The sequence below is a fragment of the Taudactylus pleione genome, unplaced genomic scaffold (genome assembly GCF_031769625.1).
Source record: "Taudactylus pleione unplaced genomic scaffold, aTauple2 ptg000255l, whole genome shotgun sequence".
Classification (NCBI taxonomy): domain Eukaryota; kingdom Metazoa; phylum Chordata; class Amphibia; order Anura; family Myobatrachidae; genus Taudactylus; species Taudactylus pleione.
This window is the reverse complement of record NW_028284657.1, coordinates 1,148,028-1,173,907: the sequence shown is the minus strand read 5'-3', so window position 1 is coordinate 1,173,907 and position 25,880 is coordinate 1,148,028. Positions and strand designations below refer to the sequence as shown.

Sequence of the window (25,880 nt, the reverse complement as noted above, 5' to 3'; positions counted from 1 at the left end):
AGGTGAGAGATGGAGCTGGCATTAATGTGTGTGACACTTATACATGGCTGCGGAGAGTGACGGGTGAGAGATGGAGATTGCAGTAATGTGTGTGAAACATACATGGCTGGGGAGAGTGAGAGGGAGAGATGGAGCTGCCATTAATGTGTGAGACACTTATACATGGCTGCGGAGAGTGACGGGTGAGAGATGGAGCTTGCAGTAATGTGTGTGACACTTATACACGGCTGGGGAGAGTGAGAGATGGAGCTGGCAGTCATGTGTGTGACACTTATACATGGCTGGGGAGAGTGAGAGGTGAGAGATGGAGCTGGCAGTAATGTGTGTGACACTTATACATGGCTGGGAAGAGTGAGAGGTGAGAGATGGAGCTGGCAGTAATGTGTGTGACACTTATACATGGCTGGGAAGAGTGAGATGTGAGAAATGGAGCTGCCAGTAATGTGTGTGACACTTATACATGGCTGGGGAGAGTGAGAGGTGAGAGATGGTGCTGGCAGTAATGTGTGTGACACTTATACATGGCTGGGAAGAGTGAGAGGTAAGAGATGGAGCTGGCAGTAATGTGTGGGACACTTATACATGGCTGCGGACAGTGACGGGTGAGAGATGGTGCTGGCAGTAATGTGTGTGACACTTATACATGGCTGGGGAGAGTGAGAGGTAAGAGATGGAGCTGGCAGTAATGTGTGGGACACTTATACATGGCTGCGGACAGTGACGGGTGAGAGATGGTGCTGGCAGTAATGTGTGTGACACTTATACATGGCTGGGGAGAGTGAGAGGTAAGAGATGGAGCTGGCAGTAATGTGTGGGACACTTATACATGGCTGCGGACAGTGACAGGTGAGAGATGGAGCTGGCAGTAATGTGTTTGACACTTATACATGGCTGGGGAGAGTGAGGGGTGAGAGATGGTGCTGGCATTAATGTGTGTGACACTTATACACGGCGGGGAAGAGTGAGAGGTGAGCGATGGAGCTGCCAGTAATGTGTGTGACACTTATACATGGCTGGGGAAAGTGAGAGCTGAGAGAAGGTGCTGGCAGTAATGTGTGTGACAATTATACATGGCTGGGAAGAGTGAGAGGTGAGAGATGGAGCTTGCATTAATGTGTGTGACACTTATACATGGCTGGGGATAGTGACTGGTGAGAGATGGAGCTGGCAGTAATGTGTGTGAAACATACATGGCTGGGGAGAGTGAGAGGGAGAGATGGAGCTGCCACTAATGTGTGTGACACTTATACATGGCTGCGGAGAGTGACGGGTGAGAGATGGAGCTTGCAGTAATGTTTGTGATACATACATGGCTGGGGAGAGTGAGAGGGAGAGATGGAGCTGCCATTAATGTGTGTGACACTTATACATGGCTGCGGAGAGTGACGGGTGAGAGATGGAGCTTGCAGTAATGTGTGTGACACTTATACATGGCTGGGGAGAGTGAGAGGTGAGAGATGGTGCTGGCAGTAATGTGTGTGACACTTATACATGGCTGGGGAGAGTGAGAGGTGAGAGATGGTGCTGGCTGTAATGTGTGTGACACTTTTACATGGCTGGGGAGAGTGAGGGGTGAGAGATGGTGCTGGCAGTAATGTGTGTGACACTTATACACGGCGGGGAAGAGTGAGAGGTGAGCGATGGAGCTGCCAGTAATGTGTGTGACACTTATACATGGCTGGGGAAAGTGAGAGCTGAGAGAAGGTGCTGGCAGTAATGTGTGTGACACTTATACATGGCTGGGAAGAGTGAGAGGTGAGAGATGGAGCTGGCATTAATGTGTGTGACACTTATACATGGCTGCGGAGAGTGACGGGTGAGAGATGGAGCTTGCAGTAATGTGTGTGAAACATACATGGCTGGGGAGAGTGAGAGGGAGAGATGGAGCTGCCATTAATGTGTGTGACACTTATACATGGCTGCGGAGAGTGACGGGTGAGAGATGGAGCTTGCAGTAATGTGTGTGACACTTATACACGGCTGGGGAGAGTGAGAGATGGAGCTGGCAGTCATGTGTGTGACACTTATACATGGCTGGGGAGAGTGAGAGGTGAGAGATGGAGCTGGCAGTAATGTGTGTGACACTTATACATGGCTGGGAAGAGTGAGAGGTGAGAGATGGAGCTGGCAGTAATGTGTGTGACACTTATACATGGCTGGGAAGAGTGAGAGGTGAGAAATGGAGCTGCCAGTAATGTGTGTGACACTTATACATGGCTGGGGAGAGTGAGAGGTGAGAGATGGTGCTGGCAGTAATGTGTGTGACACTTATACATGGCTGGGGAGAGAGAGAGGTGAGAGATGGAGCTGGCAGTAATGTGTGTGACACTTATACATGGCTGGTAAGAGTGAGAGGTGAGAGATGGAGCTGGCAGTAATGTGTGTGACACTTATACATGGCTGGGGAGAGTGAGAGGTGAGAGATGGAGCTGGCAGTAATGTGTGGGACACTTATACATGGCTGCGGACAGTGACGGGTGAGAGATGGTGCTGGCAGTAATGTGTGTGACACTTATACATGGCTGGGGAGAGTGAGAGGTAAGAGATGGAGCTGGCAGTAATGTGTGGGACACTTATACATGGCTGCGGACAGTGACGGGTGAGAGATGGAGCTGGCAGTAATGTGTTTGACACTTATACATGGCTGGGGAGAGTGAGAGGTGATAGATGGATCAGGCAGTAATGTGTGTGACACTTATACATGGCTGGGGACAGTGAGAAGTGAGAGATGGAGCTGGCAGTAATGTGTGTGACACTTATACATGGCTGGGGAGAGTGAGAGGTGAGAGATTGGATCTGGCAGTAATGTGTGTGACACTTATACATGGCTGGGGAGAGTGAGAGGTGAGAGATGGTGCTGGCAGTAATGTGTGTGACACTTATACACGGCTGAAGAGAGTGAGGGGTGAGAGATGGAGCTGGAAGTAATGTGTGTGACACTTATACATGGCTGGGGAGAGTGAGGGGTAAGAAATGGAGCTGGCAGTAATGTGTGTGAAACTTACACACGGTTGGGGAGAGTGAGAAGTGAGAGATGGTGCTGGCAGTAATGTGTGTGACACTTATACATGGCTGGGGAGAGTGAGAGGTGAGAGATGGTGCTGGCAGTAATGTGTGTGACACTTATACATGGCTGGGGAGAGTGAGATTTGAGAGATGGAGCTGGCAGTAATGTGTGTGATACTTATACATGGCTGAGGAGAGTGAGGGGTGAGAGATGGAGCTAAAAGTAATGTGTGTGACACTTATACATGGCAAGGGAGAGTGAGGGGTAAGAAATGGAGCTGGCAGTAATGTGTGTGACACTTACACACAGCTGGGGAGAGTGAGAGTGAGAGATGGAGCTGGCAGTAATGTGTGTGACACTTATACATGGCTGGGGAGAGTGAGAGGTGAGAGATGGAGCTGTCAGTAATGTGTGTGACACTTATACATGGCTGGGGAGAGTGAGAGGTGAGAGATGGTGCTGGCAGTAATGTGTGTGACACTTATACATGGCTGGGGAGAGTGAGAGGTGAGAGATGGTGCTGGCAGTAATGTGTGTGATACTTTTGCATGGCAGGGGAGAGTGAGAGGTGAGAGATGGTGCTGGCAGTAATGTGTGTGACACTTATCCATGGCTGGGGAGAGTGAGAGGTGAGAGAAGGTGCTGGCAGTAATGTGTGTGACACTTTTGCACTGCTGGGGAGAGTGAGAGGTGAGAGAAGGTGCTGGCAGTAATGTGTGTGACACTTATACATGGCTGGGGAGAGTGAGAGGTGAGAGATGGAGCTGGCAGTAATGTGTGTGACACTTATCCATGGCTGGGGAGAGTGAGAGGTGAGAGAAGGTGCTGGCAGTAATGTGTGTGACACTTTTGCACTGCTGGGGAGAGTGAGAGGTGAGAGATGGTGCTGGCAGTAATGTGTGTGACACTTATACATGGCTGGGGAGAGTGAGAGGTGAGAGATGGAGCTGGCAGTAATGTGTGTGACACTTATACATGGCTGGGGAGAGTGAGAGGTGAGAGATGGTGCTGGCAGTAATGTGTGTGACACTTTTGCACGGCTGGGGAGAGTGAGAGGTGAGAGATGGTGCTGGCAGTAATGTGTGTGACACTTATACATGGCTGGGGACAGTGAGAGGTGAGAGATGGTGCTGGCAGTAATGTGTGTGACACTTTTGCACGGCTGGGGAGAGTGAGAGGTGAGAGAAGGTGCTGGCAGTAATGTGTGTGACACTTATACATGGCTGGGGAGAGTGAAAGGTGAGAGATGGTGCTGGCAGTAATGGTGCTGGCAGTAATGTGTGTGACACTTATACACGGCTGGGGAGAGTGAGAGGAGAGAGATGGTGCTGGCAGTAATGTGTGTGACACTTATACATGGCTGGGGAGAGTGAGGGGTGAGAGATGGTGCTGGCAGTAATGTGTGTGTCACTTATACATGGCTGGGGAGAGTGAGAGGTGAGAGATGGTGCTGGCAGTAATGGTGCTGGCAGTAATGTGTATGACACTTATACACGGCTGGGGAGAGTGAGAGGTGAGAGATGGTGCTGGCAGTAATGTGTGTGACACTTAAACATGGCTGGGGAGAGTGAGAGGTGAGAGATGGAGCTGGCAGTAATGTGTGTGACACTTATCCATGGCTGGGGAGAGTGAGAGGTGAGAGAAGGTGCTGGCAGTAATGTGTGTGACACTTTTGCACGGCTGGGGAGAGTGAGAGGTGAGAGATGGTGCTGGCAGTAATGTGTGTGACACTTATACATGGCTGGGGAGAGTGAGAGGTGAGAGATGGAGCTGGCAGTAATGTGTGTGACACTTATACATGGCTGGGGAGAGTGAGAGGTGAGAGATGGTGCTGGCAGTAATGTGTGTGACACTTTTGCACGGCTGGGGAGAGTGAGAGGTGAGAGATGGTGCTGGCAGTAATGTGTGTGACACTTATACATGGCTGGGGACAGTGAGAGGTGAGAGATGGTGCTGGCAGTAATGTGTGTGACACTTTTGCACGGCTGGGGAGAGTGAGAGGTGAGAGAAGGTGCTGGCAGTAATGTGTGTGACACTTATACATGGCTGGGGAGAGTGAAAGGTGAGAGATGGTGCTGGCAGTAATGGTGCTGGCAGTAATGTGTGTGACACTTATACACGGCTGGGGAGAGTGAGAGGAGAGAGATGGTGCTGGCAGTAATGTGTGTGACACTTATACATGGCTGGGGAGAGTGAGGGGTGAGAGATGGTGCTGGCAGTAATGTGTGTGTCACTTATACATGGCTGGGGAGAGTGAGAGGTGAGAGATGGTGCTGGCAGTAATGGTGCTGGCAGTAATGTGTATGACACTTATACACGGCTGGGGAGAGTGAGAGGTGAGAGATGGTGCTGGCAGTAATGTGTGTGACACTTACACACAACTGGGGAGAGTGAGAGTGAGAGATGGTGATGGCAGTAATGTGTGTGACACTTACACACAGCTGGGGAGAGTGAGAGGTGAGAGATGGTGATGGCAGTAATGTGTGTGACACTTATACATGGCTGGGGAGAGTGAGAGGTGAGAGATGGAGCTGGCAGTAATGTGTGTGACACTTATACATGGCTGGGGAGAGTGAGAGGTGAGAGATGGTGCTGGCAGTAATGTGTGTGACACTTATACATGGCTGGGGAGAGTGAGAGGTGAGAGATGGTGCTGGCAGTAATGTGTGTGACACTTACACACAGCTGGGGAGAGTGAGAGTGAGAGATGGTGATGGCAGTAATGTGTGTGACACTTACACACAGCTGGGGAGAGTGAGAGGTGAGAGATGGTGATGGCAGTAATGTGTGTGACACTTATACATGGCTGGGGAGAGTGAGAGGTGAGAGATGGAGCTGGCAGTAATGTGTGTGACACTTATACATGGCTGGGGAGAGTGAGAGGTGAGAGATGGTGCTGGCAGTAATGTGTGTGACACTTATACATGGCTGGGGAGAGTGAGAGGTGAGAGATGGTGCTGGCAGTAATGTGTGTGACACTTACACACGGCTGGGGAGAGTGAGAGGTGAGAGATGGTGCTGGCAGTAATGTGTGTGACACTTACACACAGCTGGGGAGAGTGAGAGGTGAGAGATGGTGATGGCAGTAATGTGTGTGACACTTATACATGGCTGGGGAGAGTGAGAGGTGAGAGATGGAGCTGGCAGTAATGTGTGTGACACTTATACATGGCTGGGGAGAGTGAGAGGTGAGAGATGGTGCTGGCAGTAATGTGTGTGACACTTACACACGGCTGGGGAGAGTGAGAGGTGAGAGATGGTGCTGGCAGTAATGTGTGTGACACTTACACACAGCTGGGGAGAGTGAGAGGTGAGAGATGGTGATGGCAGTAATGTGTGTGACACTTATACATGGCTGGGGAGAGTGAGAGGTGAGAGATGTAGCTGGCAGTAATGTATGTGACACTTATACATGGCTGGGGAGAGTGAGAGGTGAGAGATGGTGCTGGCAGTAATGTGTGTGACACTTATACATGGCTGGGGAGAGTGAGAGGTGAGAGATGGAGCTGGCAGTAATGTGTGTGACACTTATACATGGCTTGGGAGAGTGAGAGGTGAGAGATGGAGCTGGCAGTAATGTGTGTGACACTTATACATGGCTGCGGAGAGTGACGGGTGAGAGATGGAGCTTGCAGTAATGTGTGTGAAACATACATGGCTGGGGAGAGTGAGAGGGAGAGATGGAGCTGCCATTAATGTGTGTGACACTTATACATGGCTGCGGAGAGTGACGGGTGAGAGATGGAGCTTGCAGTAATGTGTGTGACACTTATACACGGCTGGGGAGAGTGAGAGATGGAGCTGGCAGTAATGTGTGTGACACTTATACATGGCTGGGGAGAGTGAGAGGTGAGAGATGGAGCTGGCAGTAATGTGTGTGACACTTATACATGGCTGGGAAGAGTGAGAGGTAAGAGATGGAGCTGGCAGTAATGTCTGTGACACTTATACATGGCTGGGGAGAGTGAGAGGTGAGAGATGGAGCTGGCAGTAATGTGTGTGACACTTATACATGGCTGGGAAGAGTGAGAGGTGAGAGATGGAGCTGGCAGTAATGTGTGTGACACTTATACATGGCTGGGGAGAGTGAGAGGTGAGAGATGGAGCTGGCAGTAATGTGTGTGACACTTATACATGGCTGGGAAGAGTGAGAGGTGAGAGATGGAGCTGGCAGTAATGTGTGTGACACTTATACATGGCTGGGGAGAGTGAGAGGTAAGAGATGGAGCTGGCAGTAATGTGTGGAACACTTATACATGGCTGCGGAGAGTGATAGGTAAGAGATGGAGCTGGCAGTAATGTGTGTGAAACTTACACACGGCTAGGGAGAGTGAGAGGTTAGAGATGGTGCTGGCAGTAATGTGTGTGACACTTATACATGGCAGGGGAGAGTGAGAGGTGAGAGATGGAGCTAGCAGTAATGTGTGTGATACTTATAAATGGCTGGGGAGAGTGAGAGGTGAGAGATTGGATCTGGCAGTAATGTGTGTGACACTTATACATGGCTGGGGAGAGTGAGGGGTAAGAAATGGAGCTGGCAGTAATGTGTGTGAAACTTACACACGGCTGGGGAGAGTGAGAGGTTAGAGATGGTGCTGGCAGTAATGTGTGTGACACTTATACATGGCTGGGGAGAGTGAGAGGTGAGAGATGGTGCTGGCAGTAATGTGTGTGACACATATACGGCTGGGGAGAGTGAGAGGTGAGAGATGGAGCTGGCAGTAATGTGTGTGACACATATACGGCTGGGGAGAGTGAGAGGTGAGAGATGGTGCTGGCAGTAATGTGTGTGACACTTATACATGGCTGGGGAGAGTGAGAGGTGAGAGATGGAGCTGGCAGTAATGTGTGTGACACTTATACATGGCTGGGAAGAGTGAGAGGTGAGAGATGGAGCTTGCAGTAAGGTGTGTGACACTTATACACGTCTGGGGAGAGTGAGAGGTAAGAGATGGAGCTGGCAGTAATGTGTGTGACACTTATACATGGCTGGGGAGAGTGAGAGATGGAGCTGGCAGTAATGTGTGTGACACTTAAACATGGCTGGGGAAAGTGAGAGCTGAGAGAAGGTGCTGGCAGTAATGTGTGTGACACTTATACATGGCTGGGAAGAGTGAGAGGTGAGAGATGGAGCTGGCATTAATGTGTGTGACACTTATACATGGCTGCGGACAGTGACGGGTGAGAGATGGTGCTGGCAGTAATGTGTGTGACACTTATACACGGCTGGGGAGAGTGAGAGGTAAGAGATGGAGCTGGCAGTAATGTGTGGGACACTTATACATGGCTGCGGACAGTGACGGGTGAGAGATGGTGCTGGCAGTAATGTGTGTGACACTTATACATGGCTGGGGAGAGTGAGAGGTAAGAGATGGAGCTGGCAGTAATGTGTGGGACACTTATACATGGCTGCGGACAGTGACGGGTGAGAGATGGTGCTGGCAGTAATGTGTGTGACACTTATACATGGCTGGGGAGAGTGAGAGGTAAGAGATGGAGCTGGCAGTAATGTGTGGGACACTTATACATGGCTGCGGACAGTGACAGGTGAGAGATAGAGCTGGCAGTAATGTGTTTGACACTTATACATGGCTGGGGAGAGTGAGGGGTGAGAGATGGTGCTGGCATTAATGTGTGTGACACTTATACACGGCGGGGAAGAGTGAGAGGTGAGCGATGGAGCTGCCAGTAATGTGTGTGACACTTATACATGGCTGGGGAAAGTGAGAGCTGAGAGAAGGTGCTGGCAGTAATGTGTGTGACAATTATACATGGCTGGGAAGAGTGAGAGGTGAGAGATGGAGCTTGCATTAATGTGTGTGACACTTATACATGGCTGGGGATAGTGACTGGTGAGAGATGGAGCTGGCAGTAATGTGTGTGAAACATACATGGCTGGGGAGAGTGAGAGGGAGAGATGGAGCTGCCATTAATGTGTGTGACACTTATACATGGCTGCGGAGAGTGACGGGTGAGAGATGGAGCTTGCAGTAATGTTTGTGATACATACATGGCTGGGGAGAGTGAGAGGGAGAGATGGAGCTGCCATTAATGTGTGTGACACTTATACATGGCTGCGGAGAGTGACGGGTGAGAGATGGAGCTTGCAGTAATGTGTGTGACACTTATACATGGCTGGGGAGAGTGAGAGGTGAGAGATGGTGCTGGCAGTAATGTGTGTGACACTTATACATGGCTGGGGAGAGTGAGAGGTGAGAGATGGTGCTGGCTGTAATGTGTGTGACACTTTTACATGGCTGGGGAGAGTGAGGGGTGAGAGATGGAGCTGGCAGTAATGTGTATGACACTTATACATGGCTGGGGAGAGTGAGGGGTGAGAGATGGTGCTGGCAGTAATGTGTGTGACACTTATACACGGCGGGGAAGAGTGAGAGGTGAGCGATGGAGCTGCCAGTAATGTGTGTGACACTTATACATGGCTGGGGAAAGTGAGAGCTGAGAGAAGGTGCTGGCAGTAATGTGTGTGACACTTATACATGGCTGGGAAGAGTGAGAGGTGAGAGATGGAGCTGGCATTAATGTGTGTGACACTTATACATGGCTGCGGAGAGTGACGGGTGAGAGATGGAGCTTGCAGTAATGTGTGTGAAACATACATGGCTGGGGAGAGTGAGAGGGAGAGATGGAGCTGCCATTAATGTGTGTGACACTTATACATGGCTGCGGAGAGTGACGGGTGAGAGATGGAGCTTGCAGTAATGTGTGTGACACTTATACACGGCTGGGGAGAGTGAGAGATGGAGCTGGCAGTCATGTGTGTGACACTTATACATGGCTGGGGAGAGTGAGAGGTGAGAGATGGAGCTGGCAGTAATGTGTGTGACACTTATACATGGCTGGGAAGAGTGAGAGGTGAGAGATGGAGCTGGCAGTAATGTGTGTGACACTTATACATGGCTGGGAAGAGTGAGAGGTGAGAAATGGAGCTGCCAGTAATGTGTGTGACACTTATACATGGCTGGGGAGAGTGAGAGGTGAGAGATGGTGCTGGCAGTAATGTGTGTGACACTTATACATGGCTGGGGAGAGAGAGAGGTGAGAGATGGAGCTGGCAGTAATTTGTGTGACACTTATACATGGCTGGTAAGAGTGAGAGGTGAGAGATGGAGCTGGCAGTAATGTGTGTGACACTTATACATGGCTGGGGAGAGTGAGAGGTGAGAGATGGAGCTGGCAGTAATGTGTGGGACACTTATACATGGCTGCGGACAGTGACGGGTGAGAGATGGTGCTGGCAGTAATGTGTGTGACACTTATACATGGCTGGGGAGAGTGAGAGGTAAGAGATGGAGCTGGCAGTAATGTGTGGGACACTTATACATGGCTGCGGACAGTGACGGGTGAGAGATGGAGCTGGCAGTAATGTGTTTGACACTTATACATGGCTGGGGAGAGTGAGAGGTGATAGATGGATCAGGCAGTAATGTGTGTGACACTTATACATGGCTGGGGACAGTGAGAAGTGAGAGATGGAGCTGGCAGTAATGTGTGTGACACTTATACATGGCTGGGGAGAGTGAGAGGTGAGAGATGGATCTGGCAGTAATGTGTGTGACACTTATACATGGCAGGGGAGAGTGAGAGGTGAGAGATGGAGCTAGCAGTAATGTGTGTGATACTTATACATGGCTGGGGAGAATGAGAGTTTAGAGATTGGATCTGGCAGTAATGTGTGTGACACTTATACATGGCTGGGGAGAGTGAGAGGTGAGAGATTGGATCTGGCAGTAATGTGTGTGACACTTATACATGGCTGGGGAGAGTGAGAGGTGAGAGATGGTGCTGGCAGTAATGTGTGTGACACTTATACACGGCTGAAGAGAGTGAGGGGTGAGAGATGGAGCTGGAAGTAATGTGTGTGACACTTATACATGGCTGGGGAGAGTGAGGGGTAAGAAATGGATCTGGCAGTAATGTGTGTGAAACTTACACACGGTTGGGGAGAGTGAGAAGTGAGAGATGGTGCTGGCAGTAATGTGTGTGACACTTATACATGGCTGGGGAGAGTGAGAGGTGAGAGATGGTGCTGGCAGTAATGTGTGTGACACTTATACATGGCTGGGGAGAGTGAGAGGTGAGAGATGGAGCTGGCAGTAATGTGTGTGACACTTATACATGGCTGGGGAGAGTGAGAGGTTAGAGATGGTGCTGGCAGTAATGTGTGTGACACTTACACACGGTTGGGGAGAGTGAGAAGTGAGAGATGGTGCTGGCAGTAATGTGTGTGACACTTATACATGGCTGGGGAGAGTGAGAGGTGAGAGATGGAGCTGGCAGTAATGTGTGTGACACTTATACATGGCTGGGGAGAGTGAGAGGTGAGAGATGGAGCTGGCAGTAATGTGTGTGATACTTATACATGGCTGAGGAGAGTGAGGGGTGAGAGATGGAGCTAAAAGTAATGTGTGTGACACTTATACATGGCAAGGGAGAGTGAGGGGTAAGAAATGGAGCTGGCAGTAATGTGTGTGACACTTACACACAGCTGGGGAGAGTGAGAGTGAGAGATGGAGCTGGCAGTAATGTGTGTGACACTTATACATGGCTGGGGAGAGTGAGAGGTGAGAGATGGTGCTGGCAGTAATGTGTGTGACACTTTTGCACTGCTGGGGAGAGTGAGAGGTGAGAGAAGGTGCTGGCAGTAATGTGTGTGACACTTATACATGGCTGGGGAGAGTGAGAGGTGAGAGATGGAGCTGGCAGTAATGTGTGTGACACTTATCCATGGCTGGGGAGAGTGAGAGGTGAGAGAAGGTGCTGGCAGTAATGTGTGTGACACTTTTGCACTGCTGGGGAGAGTGAGAGGTGAGAGATGGTGCTGGCAGTAATGTGTGTGACACTTATACATGGCTGGGGAGAGTGAGAGGTGAGAGATGGAGCTGGCAGTAATGTGTGTGACACTTATACATGGCTGGGGAGAGTGAGAGGTGAGAGATGGTGCTGGCAGTAATGTGTGTGACACTTTTGCACGGCTGGGGAGAGTGAGAGGTGAGAGATGGTGCTGGCAGTAATGTGTGTGACACTTATACATGGCTGGGGACAGTGAGAGGTGAGAGATGGTGCTGGCAGTAATGTGTGTGACACTTTTGCACGGCTGGGGAGAGTGAGAGGTGAGAGAAGGTGCTGGCAGTAATGTGTGTGACACTTATACATGGCTGGGGAGAGTGAAAGGTGAGAGATGGTGCTGGCAGTAATGGTGCTGGCAGTAATGTGTGTGACACTTATACACGGCTGGGGAGAGTGAGAGGAGAGAGATGGTGCTGGCAGTAATGTGTGTGACACTTATACATGGCTGGGGAGAGTGAGGGGTGAGAGATGGTGCTGGCAGTAATGTGTGTGTCACTTATACATGGCTGGGGAGAGTGAGAGGTGAGAGATGGTGCTGGCAGTAATGGTGCTGGCAGTAATGTGTATGACACTTATACACGGCTGGGGAGAGTGAGAGGTGAGAGATGGTGCTGGCAGTAATGTGTGTGACACTTAAACATGGCTGGGGAGAGTGAGAGGTGAGAGATGGAGCTGGCAGTAATGTGTGTAATACTTATACATGGCTGGGGAGAGTGAGAGGTGAGAGAAGGTGCTGGCAGTAATGTGTGTGACACTTTTGCACGGCTGGGGAGAGTGAGAGGTGAGAGATGGTGCTGGCAGTAATGTGTGTGACACTTATACATGGCTGGGGAGAGTGAGAGGTGAGAGATGGAGCTGGCAGTAATGTGTGTGACACTTATACATGGCTGAGGAGAGTGAGAGGTGAGAGATGGTGCTGGCAGTAATGTGTGTGACACTTTTGCACGGCTGGGGAGAGTGAGAGGTGAGAGATGGTGCTGGCAGTAATGTGTGTGACACTTATACATGGCTGGGGACAGTGAGAGGTGAGAGATGGTGCTGGCAGTAATGTGTGTGACACTTTTGCACGGCTGGGGAGAGTGAGAGGTGAGAGAAGGTGCTGGCAGTAATGTGTGTGACACTTATACATGGCTGGGGAGAGTGAAAGGTGAGAGATGGTGCTGGCAGTAATGGTGCTGGCAGTAATGTGTGTGACACTTATACACGGCTGGGGAGAGTGAGAGGAGAGAGATGGTGCTGGCAGTAATGTGTGTGACACTTATACATGGCTGGGGAGAGTGAGGGGTGAGAGATGGTGCTGGCAGTAATGTGTGTGTCACTTATACATGGCTGGGGAGAGTGAGAGGTGAGAGATGGTGCTGGCAGTAATGGTGCTGGCAGTAATGTGTATGACACTTATACACGGCTGGGGAGAGTGAGAGGTGAGAGATGGTGCTGGCAGTAATGTGTGTGACACTTAAACATGGCTGGGGAGAGTGAGGGGTGAGAGATGGTGCTGGCAGTAATGTGTGTGACACTTATACATGGCTGGGGAGAGTGAGAGGTGAGAGATGGTGCTGGCAGTAATGTGTGTGACACTTATACACGGCTGAAAAAAGTGAGGGGTGAGAGATGGAGCTGGAAGTAATGTGTGTGACACTTATACATGGCTGGGGAGAGTGAGGGGTAAGAAATGGATCTGGCAGTAATGTGTGTGAAACTTACACACGGTTGGGGAGAGTGAGAAGTGAGAGATGGTGCTGGCAGTAATGTGTGTGACACTTATACATGGCTGGGGAGAGTGAGAGGTGAGAGATGGTGCTGGCAGTAATGTGTGTGACACTTATACATGGCTGGGGAGAGTGAGAGGTGAGAGATGGAGCTGGCAGTAATGTGTGTGACACTTATACATGGCTGGGGAGAGTGAGAGGTTAGAGATGGTGCTGGCAGTAATGTGTGTGACACTTACACACGGTTGGGGAGAGTGAGAAGTGAGAGATGGTGCTGGCAGTAATGTGTGTGACACTTATACATGGCTGGGGAGAGTGAGAGGTGAGAGATGGAGCTGGCAGTAATGTGTGTGACACTTATACATGGCTGGGGAGAGTGAGAGGTGAGAGATGGAGCTGGCAGTAATGTGTGTGATACTTATACATGGCTGAGGAGAGTGAGGGGTGAGAGATGGAGCTAAAAGTAATGTGTGTGACACTTATACATGGCAAGGGAGAGTGAGGGGTAAGAAATGGAGCTGGCAGTAATGTTTGTGACACTTACACACAGCTGGGGAGAGTGAGAGTGAGAGATGGAGCTGGCAGTAATGTGTGTGACACTTATACATGGCTGGGGAGAGTGAGAGGTGAGAGATGGAGCTGTCAGTAATGTGTGTGACACTTATACATGGCTGGGGAGAGTGAGAGGTGAGAGATGGTGCTGGCAGTAATGTGTGTGACACTTTTGCACTGCTGGGGAGAGTGAGAGGTGAGAGAAGGTGCTGGCAGTAATGTGTGTGACACTTATACATGGCTGCGGAGAGTGAGAGGTGAGAGATGGAGCTGGCAGTAATGTGTGTGACACTTATCCATGGCTGGGGAGAGTGAGAGGTGAGAGAAGGTGCTGGCAGTAATGTGTGTGACACTTTTGCACTGCTGGGGAGAGTGAGAGGTGAGAGATGGTGCTGGCAGTAATGTGTGTGACACTTATACATGGCTGGGGAGAGTGAGAGGTGAGAGATGGAGCTGGCAGTAATGTGTGTGACACTTATACATGGCTGGGGAGAGTGAGAGGTGAGAGATGGTGCTGGCAGTAATGTGTGTGACACTTTTGCACGGCTGGGGAGAGTGAGAGGTGAGAGATGGTGCTGGCAGTAATGTGTGTGACACTTATACATGGCTGGGGACAGTGAGAGGTGAGAGATGGTGCTGGCAGTAATGTGTGTGACACTTTTGCACGGCTGGGGAGAGTGAGAGGTGAGAGAAGGTGCTGGCAGTAATTTGTGTGACACTTATACATGGCTGGGGAGAGTGAAAGGTGAGAGATGGTGCTGGCAGTAATGGTGCTGGCAGTAATGTGTGTGACACTTATACACGGCTGGGGAGAGTGAGAGGAGAGAGATGGTGCTGGCAGTAATGTGTGTGACACTTATACATGGCTGGGGAGAGTGAGGGGTGAGAGATGGTGCTGGCAGTAATGTGTGTGTCACTTATACATGGCTGGGGAGAGTGAGAGGTGAGAGATGGTGCTGGCAGTAATGGTGCTGGCAGTAATGTGTATGACACTTATACACGGCTGGGGAGAGTGAGAGGTGAGAGATGGTGCTGGCAGTAATGTGTGTGACACTTAAACATGGCTGGGGAGAGTGAGAGGTGAGAGATGGAGCTGGCAGTAATGTGTGTGACACTTATCCATGGCTGGGGAGAGTGAGAGGTGAGAGAAGGTGCTGGCAGTAATGTGTGTGACACTTTTGCACGGCTGGGGAGAGTGAGAGGTGAGAGATGGTGCTGGCAGTAATGTGTGTGACACTTATACATGGCTGGGGAGAGTGAGAGGTGAGAGATGGAGCTGGCAGTAATGTGTGTGACACTTATACATGGCTGGGGAGAGTGAGAGGTGAGAGATGGTGCTGGCAGTAATGTGTGTGACACTTTTGCACGGCTGGGGAGAGTGAGAGGTGAGAGATGGTGCTGGCAGTAATGTGTGTGACACTTATACATGGCTGGGGACAGTGAGAGGTGAGAGATGGTGCTGGCAGTAATGTGTGTGACACTTTTGCACGGCTGGGGAGAGTGAGAGGTGAGAGAAGGTGCTGGCAGTAATGTGTGTGACACTTATACATGGCTGGGGAGAGTGAAAGGTGAGAGATGGTGCTGGCAGTAATGGTGCTGGCAGTAATGTGTGTGACACTTATACACGGCTGGGGAGAGTGAGAGGAGAGAGATGGTGCTGGCAGTAATGTGTGTGACACTTATACATGGCTGGGGAGAGTGAGGGGTGAGTGATGGTGCTGGCAGTAATGTGTGTGTCACTTATACATGGCTGGGGAGAGTGAGAGGTGAGAGATGGTGCTGGCAGTAATGGTGCTGGCAGTAATGTGTATGACACTTATACACGGCTGGGGAGAGTGAGAGGTGAGAGATGGTGCTGGCAGTAATGTGTGTGACACTTAAACATGGCTGGGGAGAGTGAGGGGTGAGAGATGGTGCTGGCAGTAATGTGTGTGACACTTATACATGGCTGGGGAGTGTGAGAGGTGAGTGATGGTGCTGGCAGTAATGTGTGTGACACTTATACATGGCTGGTGAGAGTGAGAGGTGATAGATGGTGCTGGCAGTAATGTGTGTGACACTTATACATGGCTGGGGAGAGTGAGAGGTGAGAGATGGTGCTGGCAGTAATGTGTGTAACACTTATACACAGCTGGGGAGAGTGAGAGGTGAGAGATGGTGCTGGCAGTAATGTGTGTGACACTTATACACGGCTGGGGAGAGTGAGAGGTGAGAGATGCTGCTGGCCGTAATGTGTGTGACACTTATACACGGCTGGGGAGAGTGAGAGGTGAGAGATGGTGCTGGCAGTAATGTGTGTGACACTTATACACGGCTGGGGAGAGTGAGAGGTGAGAGATGGTGCTGGCAGTAATGTGTGTGACACTTATACACGGCTGGGGAGAGTGAGGGGTGAGAGATGGTGCTGGCAGTAATGTGTGTGACACTTATACATGGCTGGGGACAGTGAGAGGTGAGAGATAGTGCTGGCAGTAATGTGTGTGACACTTATACATGGCTGGGGAGAGTGAGAGGTGAGAGATGGAGCTGGCAGTAATGTGTGTGACACTAATACATGGCTGGGGAGAGTGAGGGGTGAGAGATGGAGCTGGCAGTAATGTGTGTGACACTTATACATGGCTGTGGACAGTGAGAGGTGAGAGATGGTGCTGGCAGTAATGTGTGAGACACTTATACATGGCTGGGGAGAGTGAAAGGTGAGAGATGGTGCTGGCAGTAATGGTGCTGGCAGTAATGTGTGTGACACTTATACATGGCTGGGGAGAGTGAGAGGTGAGAGATGGTGCTGGCAGTAATGTGTGTGACACTTATACATGGCTGGGGAGAGTGAGGGGTGAGAGATGGTGCTGGCAGTAATGTGTGTGTCACTTATACATGGCTGGGGAGAGTGAGAGGTGAGAGATGGTGCTGGCAGTAATGGTGCTGGCAGTAATGTGTGTAACACTTATACACAGCTGGGGAGAGTGAGAGGTGAGAGATGGTGCTGGCAGTAATGTGTGTGACACTTATACACGGCTGGGGAGAGTGAGAGGTGAGAGATGCTGCTGGCAGTAATGTGTGTGACACTTATACACGGCTGGGGAGAGTGAGAGGTGAGAGATGGTGCTGGCAGTAATGTGTGTGACACTTATACACGGCTGGGGAGAGTGAGAGGTGAGAGATGGTGCTGGCAGTAATGTGTGTGACACTTATACACGGCTGGGGAGAGTGAGAGGTGAGAGATGGTGCTGGCAGTAATGTGTGTGACACTTATACACGGCTGGGGAGAGTGAGAGGTGAGAGATGGAACTGGCAGTAATGTGTGTGACACTTATACACGGCTGGGGAGAGTGAGGGGTGAGAGATGGTGCTGGCAGTAATGTGTGTGACACTTATACATGGCTGGGGACAGTGAGAGGTGAGAGATAGTGCTGGCAGTAATGTGTGTGACACTTATACATGGCTGGGGAGAGTGAGAGGTGAGAGATGGAGCTGGCAGTAATGTGTGTGACACTTATACATGGCTGGGGAGAGTGAGAGGTGAGAGATGGTGCTGGCAGTAATGTGTGTGACACTTATACATGGCTGGGGAGAGTGAGAGGTGAGAGATGCTGCTGGCAGTAATGTGTGTGACACTTATACATGGCTGGGGAGAGTGAGAGGTGAGAGATTGAGCTGGCAGTAATGTATGTGACACTTATACATGGCTGGGGAGAGTGAGAGGTGAGAGATGGAGCTGGCAATAATGTGTGTGACACTTACACATGGCTGGGGAGAGTGAGGGGTGAGAGTTGGTGCTGGCAGTAATGTGTGTGACACTTATACATGGCTTGGGAGAATGAGAGGTGAGAGATGGTGCTGGCAGTAATGTGTGTGACACTTATACATGGCTGGGGAGAGTGAGAGGTGAGAGATGGAGCTGGCAATAATGTGTATGACACTTATACATGGCTGGGGAGAGTGAGAGGTGAGAGATGGTGCTGGCAGTAATGTGTGTGACACTTATACATGGCTGGGGAGAGTGAGAGGTGAGAGATGGAGCTGGCAGTAATGTGTGTGACACTCATACATGGCAGGGTAGAGTGTGAGGTGAGAGATGGAGCTGGCAGTAATGTGTGTGACACTCATACATGGCTGGGGAGAGTGTGAGGTGAGAGATGGAGCTGGCAGTAATGTGTGTGACACTTATACACGGCTGGGGAGAGTGAGAGGTGAGAGATGGTGCTGGCAGTAATGTGTGTGACTCTTATACATAGCTGGGGAGAGTGAGAGGTGAGAGAAGGTGCTGGCAGTAATGTGTGTGACACTTATACACGGCTGGGGAGAGTGAGAGGTGAGAGATGGTGCTGGCAGTAATGTGTGTGACACTTATACATGGCTGGGGAGAGTGAGAGGTGAGAGATGGTGCTGGCAGTAATGTGTGTGACACTTATACACGGCTGGGGAGAGTGAGAGGTGAGAGATGGAGCTGGCAGTAATGTGTGTGACACTCATACATGGCAGGGGAGAGTGTGAGGTGAGAGATGGAGCTGGCAGTAATGTGTGTGACACTCATACATGGCTGGGGAGAGTGTGAGGTGAGAGATGGAGCTGGCAGTAATGTGTGTGACACTTATACATGGCTGGGGAGAGTGAGAGGTGAGAGATGGTGCTGGCAGTAATGTGTGTGACTCTTATACATAGCTGGGGAGAGTGAGAGGTGAGAGAAGGTGCTGGCAGTAATGTGTGTGACACTTATACATGGCTGGGGAGAGTGAAAGGTGAGAGATGGTGCTGGCAGTAATGTGTGTGACACATACATGGCTGGGGAGAGTGAGGGGTGAGAGTTGGTGCTGGCAGTAATGTGTGTGACACTTATACATGGCTTGGGAGAATGAGAGGTGAGAGATGGTGCTGGCAGTAATGTGTGTGACACTTATACATGGCTTGGGAGAGTGGGAGGTGAGAGATGGAGCTGGCAATAATGTGTGTGACACTTATACATGGCTGGGGAGAGTGAGAGGTGAGAGATGCTGCTGGCAGTAATGTGTGTGACACTTATACACGGCTGGGGAGAGTGAGAGGTGAGAGATGGTGCTGGCAGTAATGTGTGTGACACTTATACACGGCTGGGGAGAGTGAGAGGTGAGAGATGGTGCTGGCAGTAATGTGTGTGACACTTATACACGGCTGGGGAGAGTGAGAGGTGAGAGATGGAACTGGCAGTAATGTGTGTGACACTTATACACGGCTGGGGAGAGTGAGGGGTGAGAGATGGTGCTGGCAGTAATGTGTGTGACACTTATACATGGCTGGGGACAGTGAGAGGTGAGAGATAGTGCTGGCAGTAATGTGTGTGACACTTATACATGGCTGGGGAGAGTGAGAGGTGAGAGATGGAGCTGGCAGTAATGTGTGTGACACTTATACATGGCTGGGGAGAGTGAGAGGTGAGAGATGGTGCTGGCAGTAATGTGTGTGACACTTATACATGGCTGGGGAGAGTGAGAGGTGAGAGATGGTGCTGGCAGTAATGTGTGTGACACTTATACATGGCTGGGGAGAGTGAGAGGTGAGAGATGCTGCTGGCAGTAATGTGTGTGACACTTATACATGGCTGGGGAGAGTGAGAGGTGAGAGATGGAGCTGGCAGTAATGTATGTGACACTTATACATGGCTGGGGAGAGTGAGAGGTGAGAGATGGAGCTGGCAATAATGTGTGTGACACTTACACATGGCTGGGGAGAGTGAGGGGTGAGAGTTGGTGCTGGCAGTAATGTGTGTGACACTTATACATGGCTTGGGAGAATGAGAGGTGAGAGATGGTGCTGGCAGTAATGTGTGTGACACTTATACATGGCTGGGGAAAGTGAGAGGTGAGAGATGGAGCTGGCAATAATGTGTGTGACACTTATACATGGCTGGGGAGAGTGAGAGGTGAGAGATGGTGCTGGCAGTAATGTGTGTGACACTTATACATGGCTGGGGAGAGTGAGAGGTGAGAGATGGAGCTGGCAGTAATGTGTGTGACACTCATACATGGCAGGGTAGAGTGTGAGGTGAGAGATGGAGCTGGCAGTAATGTGTGTGACACTCATACATGGCTGGGGAGAGTGTGAGGTGAGAGATGGAGCTGGCAGTAATGTGTGTGACACTTATACACGGCTGGGGAGAGTGAGAGGTGAGAGATGGTGCTGGCAGTAATGTGTGTGACTCTTATACATGGCTGGGGAGAGTGAGAGGTGAGAGAAGGTGCTGGCAGTAATGTGTGTGACACTTATACACGGCTGGGGAGAGTGAGAGGTGAGAGATGGTGCTGGCAGTAATGTGTGTGACACTTATACATGGCTGGGGAGAGTGAGAGGTGAGAGATGGTGCTGGCAGTAATGTGTGTGACACTTATACACGGCTGGGGAGAGTGAGAGGTGAGAGATGGAGCTGGCAGTAATGTGTGTGACACTCATACATGGCAGGGGAGAGTGTGAGGTGAGAGATGGAGCTGGCAGTAATGTGTGTGACACTCATACATGGCTGGGGAGAGTGTGAGGTGAGAGATGGAGCTGGCAGTAATGTGTGTGACACTTATACATGGCTGGGGAGAGTGAGAGGTGAGAGATGGTGCTGGCAGTAATGTGTGTGACTCTTATACATAGCTGGGGAGAGTGAGAGGTGAGAGAAGGTGCTGGCAGTAATGTGTGTGACACTTATACATGGCTGGGGAGAGTGAAAGGTGAGAGATGGTGCTGGCAGTAATGTGTGTGACACATACATGGCTGGGGAGAGTGAGGGGTGAGAGTTGGTGCTGGCAGTAATGTGTGTGACACTTATACATGGCTTGGGAGAATGAGAGGTGAGAGATGGTGCTGGCAGTAATGTGTGTGACACTTATACATGGCTTGGGAGAGTGAGAGGTGAGAGATGGAGCTGGCAATAATGTGTGTGACACTTATACATGGCTGGGGAGAGTGAGAGGTGAGAGATGCTGCTGGCAGTAATGTGTGTGACACTTATACACGGCTGGGGAGAGTGAGAGGTGAGAGATGGAGCTGGCAGTAATGTGTGTGACACTTATACATGGCTGGGGAGAGTGAGAGGTGAGAGATGGTGCTGGCAGTAATGTGTGTGACACTTATACATGGCTGGGGAGAGTGAGAGGTGAGAGATGGAGCTGGCAGTAATGTGTGTGACACTCATACATGGCAGGGTAGAGTGTGAGGTGAGAGATGGAGCTGGCAGTAATGTGTGTGACACTCATACATGGCTGGGGAGAGTGTGAGGTGAGAGATGGAGCTGGCAGTAATGTGTGTGACACTTATACACGGCTGGGGAGAGTGAGAGGAGAGAGATGGTGCTGGCAGTAATGTGTGTGACTCTTATACATAGCTGGGGAGAGTGAGAGGTGAGAGAAGGTGCTGGCAGTAATGTGTGTGACACTTATACACGGCTGGGGAGAGTGAGAGGTGAGAGATGGTGCTGGCAGTAATGTGTGTGACACTTATACATGGCTGGGGAGAGTGAGAGGTGAGAGATGGTGCTGGCAGTAATGTGTGTGACACTTATACACGGCTGGGGAGAGTGAGAGGTGAGAGATGGAGCTGGCAGTAATGTGTGTGACACTCATACATGGCAGGGGAGAGTGTGAGGTGAGAGATGGAGCTGGCAGTAATGTGTGTGACACTTATACATGGCTGGGGAGAGTGAAAGGTGAGAGATGCTGCTGGCAGTAATGTGTGTGACACTTATACACGGCTGGGGAGAGTGAGAGGTGAGAGATGGAGCTGGCAGTAATGTGTGTGACACTTATACATGGCTGGGGAGAGTGAGAGGTGAGAGATGGTGCTGGCAGTAATGTGTGTGACACTTATACATGGCTGGGGAGAGTGAGAGGTGAGAGATGGAGCTGGCAGTAATGTGTGTGACACTCATACATGGCAGGGTAGAGTGTGAGGTGAGAGATGGAGCTGGCAGTAATGTGTGTGACACTTATACACGGCTGGGGAGAGTGAGAGGAGAGAGATGGTGCTGGCAGTAATGTGTGTGACTCTTATACATAGCTGGGGAGAGTGAGAGGTGAGAGATGGTGCTGGCAGTAATGTGTGTGACACTTATACACGGCTGGGGAGAGTGAGAGGTGAGAGATGGAGCTGGCAGTAATGTGTGTGACACTCATACATGGCAGGGGAGAGTGTGAGGTGAGAGATGGAGCTGGCAGTAATGTGTGTGACACTCATACATGGCTGGGGAGAGTGTGAGGTGAGAGATGGAGCTGGCAGTAATGTGTGTGACACTTATACATGGCTGGGGAGAGTGAGAGGTGAGAGATGGTGCTGGCAGTAATGTGTGTGACTCTTATACATAGCTGGGGAGAGTGAGAGGTGAGAGAAGGTGCTGGCAGTAATGTGTGTGACACTTATACATGGCTGGGGAGAGTGAAAGGTGAGAGATGGTGCTGGCAGTAATGTGTGTGACACATACATGGCTGGGGAGAGTGAGGGGTGAGAGTTGGTGCTGGCAGTAATGTGTGTGACACTTATACATGGCTTGGGAGAATGAGAGGTGAGAGATGGTGCTGGCAGTAATGTGTGTGACACTTATACATGGCTTGGGAGAGTGAGAGGTGAGAGATGGAGCTGGCAATAATGTGTGTGACACTTATACATGGCTGGGGAGAGTGAGAGGTGAGAGATGCTGCTGGCAGTAATGTGTGTGACACTTATACATGGCTGGGGAGAGTGAAAGGTGAGAGATGGTGCTGGCAGTAATGTGTGTGACACATACATGGCTGGGGAGAGTGAGGGGTGAGAGTTGGTGCTGGCAGTAATGTGTGTGACACTTATACATGGCTTGGGAGAATGAGAGGTGAGAGATGGTGCTGGCAGTAATGTGTGTGACACTTATACATGGCTTGGGAGAGTGAGAGGTGAGAGATGGAGCTGGCAATAATGTGTGTGACACTTATACACGGCTGGGGAGAGTGAGAGGTGAGAGATGGAGCTGGCAGTAATGTGTGTGACACTTATACATGGCTGGGGAGAGTGAGAGGTGAGAGATGGTGCTGGCAGTAATGTGTGTGACACTTATACATGGCTGGGGAGAGTGAGAGGTGAGAGATGGAGCTGGCAGTAATGTGTGTGACACTCATACATGGCAGGGTAGAGTGTGAGGTGAGAGATGGAGCTGGCAGTAATGTGTGTGACACTCATACATGGCTGGGGAGAGTGTGAGGTGAGAGATGGAGCTGGCAGTAATGTGTGTGACACTTATACACGGCTGGGGAGAGTGAGAGGAGAGAGATGGTGCTGGCAGTAATGTGTGTGACTCTTATACATAGCTGGGGAGAGTGAGAGGTGAGAGAAGGTGCTGGCAGTAATGTGTGTGACACTTATACACGGCTGGGGAGAGTGAGAGGTGAGAGATGGTGCTGGCAGTAATGTGTGTGACAATTATACATGGCTGGGGAGAGTGAGAGGTGAGAGATGGTGCTGGCAGTAATGTGTGTGACACTTATACACGGCTGGGGAGAGTGAGAGGTGAGAGATGGAGCTGGCAGTAATGTGTGTGACACTCATACATGGCAGGGGAGAGTGTGAGGTGAGAGATGGAGCTGGCAGTAATGTGTGTGACACTTATACATGGCTGGGGAGAGTGAGAGGTGAGAGATGCTGCTGGCAGTAATGTGTGTGACACTTATACACGGCTGGGGAGAGTGAGAGGTGAGAGATGGAGCTGGCAGTAATGTGTGTGACACTTATACATGGCTGGGGAGAGTGAGAGGTGAGAGATGGTGCTGGCAGTAATGTGTGTGACACTTATACATGGCTGGGGAGAGTGAGAGGTGAGAGATGGAGCTGGCAGTAATGTGTGTGACACTCATACATGGCAGGGTAGAGTGTGAGGTGAGAGATGGAGCTGGCAGTAATGTGTGTGACACTTATACACGGCTGGGGAGAGTGAGAGGAGAGAGATGGTGCTGGCAGTAATGTGTGTGACTCTTATACATAGCTGGGGAGAGTGAGAGGTGAGAGAAGGTGCTGGCAGTAATGTGTGTGACTCTTATACACGGCTGGGGAGAGTGAGAGGTGAGAGATGGTGCTGGCAGTAATGTGTGTGACACTTATACATGGCTGGGGAGAGTGAGAGGTGAGAGATGGTGCTGGCAGTAATGTGTGTGACACTTATACACGGCTGGGGAGAGTGAGAGGTGAGAGATGGAGCTGGCAGTAATGTGTGTGACACTCATACATGGCAGGGGAGAGTGTGAGGTGAGAGATGGAGCTGGCAGTAATGTGTGTGACACTCATACATGGCTGGGGAGAGTGTGAGGTGAGAGATGGAGCTGGCAGTAATGTGTGTGACACTTATACATGGCTGGGGAGAGTGAGAGGTGAGAGATGGTGCTGGCAGTAATGTGTGTGACTCTTATACATAGCTGGGGAGAGTGAGAGGTGAGAGAAGGTGCTGGCAGTAATGTGTGTGACACTTATACATGGCTGGGGAGAGTGAGAGGTGAGAGATGGTGCTGGCAGTAATGTGTGTGACACTTATACATGGCTGGGGAGAGTGAGAGGTGAGAGATGGTGCTGGCAGTAATGTGTGTGACACTTATACACGGCTGGGGAGAGTGAGAGGTGAGAGATGGAGCTGGCAGTAATGTGTGTGACACTCATACATGGCAGGGGAGAGTGTGAGGTGAGAGATGGAGCTGGCAGTAATGTGTGTGACACTCATACATGGCTGGGGAGAGTGTGAGGTGAGAGATGGAGCTGGCAGTAATGTGTGTGACACTTATACATGGTTGGGGAGAGTGAGAGGTGAGAGATGGAGCTGGCAGTAATGTGTGTGACACATACATGGCTGGGGAGAGTGAGAGGTGAGAGATGGAGCTGGCAGTAATGTGTGTGACACTTATACATGGCTGGGGAGAGTGAGAGGTGAGAGATGGAGCTGGCAGTAAGGTGTGTGACACTTATACATGGCTGGGGAGAGTGAGAGGTGAGAGATGGAGCTGGCAGTAATGTGTGTGACACTTATACATGGCTGGGGAGAGTGAGAGGTGAGAGATGGAGCTGGCAGTAATGTGTGTGACACTTATACATGGCTGGGGAGAGTGAGAGGTGAGAGATGGTGCTGGCAGTAATGGGTGTGACACTTATACATGGCTGGGGAGAGTGAGAGGTGAGAGATGGTGCTGGCAGTAATGTGTGTGACACTTATACATGGCTGGGGACAGTGAGAGGTGAGAGATGGTGCTGGCAGTAATGTGTGTGACACTTTTGCACGGCTGGGGAGAGTGAGAGGTGAGAGAAGGTGCTGGCAGTAATGTGTGTGACACTTATACATGGCTGGGGAGAGTGAGAGGTGAGAGATGGAGCTGGCAGTAATGTGTGTGACACTTATACATGGCTGGGGAGAGTGAGAGGTGAGAGATGGTGCTGGCAGTAATGTGTGTGACACTTATACATGGCTGGGGAGAGTGAAAGGTGAGAGATGGTGCTGGCAGTAATGGTGCTGACAGTAATGTGTGTGACACTTATACACGGCTGGGGAGAGTGAGAGGAGAGAGATGGTGCTGGCAGTAATGTGTGTGACACTTATACATGGCTGGGGAGAGTGAGGGGTGAGAGATGGTGCTGGCAGTAATGTGTGTGTCACTTATACATGGCTGGGGAGAGTGACAGGTGAGAGATGGTGCTGGCAGTAATGTGTGTGACACTTATACACGGCTGGGGAGAGTGAGAGGTGAGAGATGGTGCTGGCAGTAATGTGTGTGACACTTATACATGGC

At 50.7% G+C, this 25,880-nt stretch overlaps 1 protein-coding gene across 1 annotated transcript in view; it reads left to right on the top strand.

The window, feature by feature from the left end:
• Nucleotides 1-25,880, top strand: part of LOC148515061 (asialoglycoprotein receptor 1-like) — a 612,937-nt gene that overhangs the window by 293,674 nt on the left and 293,383 nt on the right. The gene's annotated exons all lie outside the window — the stretch shown is intronic.